Source organism: Ambystoma mexicanum, chromosome 4q, assembly GCF_040938575.1.
Source record: "Ambystoma mexicanum isolate Mex_15411 chromosome 4q, UKY_AmexF1_1, whole genome shotgun sequence".
Taxonomy (NCBI): domain Eukaryota; kingdom Metazoa; phylum Chordata; class Amphibia; order Caudata; family Ambystomatidae; genus Ambystoma; species Ambystoma mexicanum.
This window is the reverse complement of record NC_090928.1, coordinates 927,208,662-927,213,071: the sequence shown is the minus strand read 5'-3', so window position 1 is coordinate 927,213,071 and position 4,410 is coordinate 927,208,662.

Sequence of the window (4,410 nt, the reverse complement as noted above, 5' to 3'; positions counted from 1 at the left end):
CGACCTCTCCTGAGGTCCGTACCCCTTCCAATCAATTAGGTAGAACAGTTTTGACCTAAACATTTTTGAGTCTAAAATGTTCTTCACTTCGAATTCTGGCTCCCCATCTATTAGAATAGGTTCTGGAGGTTTGAGTAGTCGGGTTCCGGGTACCACTGGTTTCAGAAGTGACACATGAAAAACAGGGTGAATTCGCATACTAGCTGGTAAATCAAGTTTAACAGCCACTGGGTTAATTATTGCCGTAATAGAATAAGGTCCCAGATATTTTGGGTTAAAAGGGCCCTTTGAGTGGTAAATGTCTGGTAGCTAACCACACTCGATCCCCAATCTGATACTGAGGTGCTTCACTCCGATGTAGATTAGCATTCTCCTTGTATTTTCTCTTGGCTTGTTGTAAATGCGTAGTTGCCTCTTTGAAGGCTTGGGTAATTGTAGAATGCAGATGTTCTACTGCAGGCATTCTGAGGTTCTGAGGTGAGTCAAGGTTTGAGGTTCGAGGGTGATGCCCAAACAAAGTATAAAAAGGACTGTGGCCAGTTCCAGAGTGTACCGAATTATTATATGCGTATTCGGCTATCCAAAGAATGTTTTTCCAGTTGCTTTCAGATTACTGTAACATACACCGTAAGTACTGTTCAAGGGTCTGATTTGTCCTCTCGGTCTGACCATCGGTCTGAGGGTGGTGACTGGTCGATAATCTTACGTCGATCTGCGCCATTTCACAACATTTGCGCCAGAAGTGGGAAATGAATTGGCTTCCCCGGTCAGAGATTAGTATAGATGGGAATCCATGTAGCCGAACAATATTTTCGAGGAATTCTTTGGCTAGGACAGAAGCTGAAGGTAAACCTTTCAAAGGAATAAAGTTGTCCATTTTGGAAAACAAATCCACAATTACCAGAATAGTATTGTACCCCGAACAAGGAGGCAGGTCCGTAGTAAAATCCATTGATAGGGTGTGCCAGGGTGCTGGTGGTATGTCTAGAGGTTGAAGGAGACCGGCTGGTCTTTTCTTTTGACTTTTATTTTGGGCGCAAACACCACAGGACATCACAAAAGATTTAACATCTTTTCGCCAAGAGGGCCACCAAAATTGTTGTTTCACCTTTTCCTCTGTCTTGGCAATACCTGGGTGTCCCTCTATTAATGTATAATGATAACCGGAAATAACTAGTTTGTGTAATTCCTTATGTGGTAGAAATAAGCGTCCTTGGAAATAAGGTAAACCATTATCTATGGTAAAGTCTGATCCCTTTTGTATCCATTCCTGTAAGGTTGAAGGGTCCAGGAGTTGTTTCACTCTGGCTTGAATGTCTTCAAGCGTCTGTAACAAAGTCATGCCTAGAATCCTCTGTTCGGGAATTATTGGTACTGGTTCTGAGTTTGTATCAGATTCTCCCATTCCAATTCGGGATAAGGCGTCTGCTTTGCCATTCTTGCAGCCAGGTTGATAGGTAATCACGAAATCAAATTCAGCGAAAAACAAAGCCCATCGGAGCTGCCATGATGACTGAGCCTTGGCGGTTTTCAAATACTGTAAATTCCGGTGATCAGTGATCACTGTGATGGTATGTCGAGCGCCAAGCAGATAATGCCGCCAGGCTTTAAAAGCGGACTTAATGGCTAACAGTTCTTTGTCCGTGATTGCATAATTAACGTCGGGTGCCGAGAATTTTCTGGACCAAAATGCTACGGGATGCAGTTGGTTGGTTTCGGGATCTCTTTGGGACAGGGCAGCTCCCATGGCTAGGCTGGATGCGTCAGTCTCGACAACATAAGGGAGATCTGGACGCGGGTGTTTCAATATAGGTGCGGAGGTAAACTTAGCTTTTAAATCCTGAAAGGCCTGCTCGGCTTCTTCAGACCATTCAAAACGTTTATTTTTCCTCAAGAGTGCAGTAATGGGTTGTACCACTCGTGAAAATTCCGGGATAAACCTGCGATAGAAATTGGCAAAGCCGAGCATGCTTTGAACCCCTTTTACAGAGCTAGGTGATGGCCATTTGAGGATGGCATCCACTTTTCTTGAGTCCATTCGGACTCCTTTGGGTGTCAGGATGAAACCTAGAAACTCGACTTCTGTGGTATGGAAAACACATTTCTCCAATTTAGCAAATAGTTTGTGTTGGCGCAGTTTTTCAAGTACTGCCCTGACGTGTCTTCTGTGATCAGATTCTGAAGAGGAGTACACCAGAATGTCATCGATATATACGACAACACAAACATCAATGAGTTCCCGAAGGACATCATTCATGAAGTATTGGAAGGCAGCCGGCGCGTTACACAATCCGAAAGGCATCACCTGGTACTCGAATAATCCGTATTTAGTACGGAAGGCAGTTTTCCATTCGTCGCCTTCTTTAACTCGTACCAGATGATAAGCCCCCCGGAGATCTAACTTGTTGTATATGCAAGCGTCCTTCACCTGGTCAAGGAGTTCAGGGATCAGAGGCAGAGGATAACGGTTTTTAACCGTTATCTGGTTCAATGCGCGGTAATCGGTAAAAGTTCTAAGGTCGCCTTCTTTTTTGGGCACGAAGAACAAAGCCGAGGATGCCGGGGACTTTGACGGGCGAATAAAACCATTAGCTAGGTATTGATCCAAATATTGTCTCAAATGCAGATTCTCAGGTTCGGTAAGGGCATAAATCCTGCTACAAGGGGGTTGTGCACCGGACACCAGATCGATTTGGCAATCGTACGATCTGTGAGGTGGTAACGTGTTGGCCTGTTCCTTTTGGAAGACGTCCTGAAAGTCTTGGTATTCCGGAGGTAGTTGCATGGAGGCAGAGGTTACAGATGCTAGATTAATCTTCAGGTTTTCGGGGTAGCAGGTTTGTGTACAATCCGGGAAGGTTATTCTCTTAGCTCGCCAATCAATTCGAGGATTATGTGTCTCTAACCAAGGGATTCCAAGAATAACCTGAAACTGTGGAGCCTTGATTACATCAAACACAACACCCTCCCGATGGCCGTTGGTACCAATAAGAGTCACCTCAGTAGTGGAATGTGTTACCGGTCCAGAGGCAATTTCAGTTCCATCGACTGTGGTGATGACATCTTTGCTGGTTTTAGGACAGAGAGGGAGGTTAATCCTAGAGACCAATTCACGATCCACATAGTTCTCAATAGCCACACTATCGATGTATGCCTTTATTGCATGCAACCGCTTAGGCTGTTCTGGATCTACGAGAACCATTGCCACAATGAAATGCGAGGTCTGAGAGTTAGTTTTCAAGCTCGGCAAGCGGACCCCTACACTTGTTGGGCGGAGTCGTTTCCTGAAACAGAGTCTTCATGGTTTTTATCAGCGGCTCCTACCGCCTTTCGGGGCGGTTTTGTCGGGCAATCTCGTAGAAAGTGTCCAGAATTCCCACAATAAAGACATAATTTTAACTGCTGCCTCCTTTCACGTTCCTTTTGAGTTAAGGGTCCTTTAACTCCTCCAATTTGCATAGGCTCAGAGACATCAACTCCCTTGGGATTAGCATGGGTCTTGACCAACACCCGGGTCTCAAACCTGGACCGATCTGCTTTTCGGTTTTGAAGTCTGTGATCCAATCGGACCACTAAGTCTATATACTCTGTGCATTCTTGGGGCGGATTTACAACTTGGGCCAAGACATCTTTAAGTTCTCAGCGAAGGCCTCGATAAAACAACGTGACTCTTTTATCCTCTGGCCATCCCGTTTCCACAAATAGTCTATTAAAGGTTGCAATATAGGATAGGAGGTCCTGATTGCCCTGTTGCAGGGATAGAAGTTCGTCATCCAGAGCCTGCCCCTGAGAGTGTTGAGCAAATAACCTTTCCATGCTTGCTTGAAACCTTTGAAAATCACGGAGAATCGGGTCATCTTGAGTAACCAGTGGAACTGACCAATCGGCAGTGCAGCCGCTGAGATATGACAATAAAAAGGCTACCTTGGTCTGATCATTAGGGAAGGCCCCAGGTCTGCATAGGAAGTGCAAACGACACTGATTCATGAATACGGCGAATCGTTTGGGGTCCCCAGCAAAGCGTTCGGGTGGGGCCAGCGGCATGTTTCCAGGTAGATTAATCTGCACAGGGTTACTGGAAACCACAGGAGCGGGGTTCCCTCCGGAACCGGGGAGAGGAGTTTGCCCAGCTTGACCTTGCAAAAGCTGTCTGGCCAGGTCATCAGTTATTTCCTTTGATATTATTCATTCTCTCCTGAGGGCATTAGTCTCTTGACGAGCGGCATGTACTTTGGCCCATAATGCCCCCAGTAATTGGGCCAACTGATCAGTCTCAGAACTTTCCATAGCGCCTGGGTGGGAATTTGTAGGAAGGCTTCGTGTTCTGTTACGCTCACCTGACTCCCACGGAGGCGCTGGCCTGGTTCGCGCTGCTGTGACCTCTTCTAAGGTGATGCGCAGGGTTCGGAA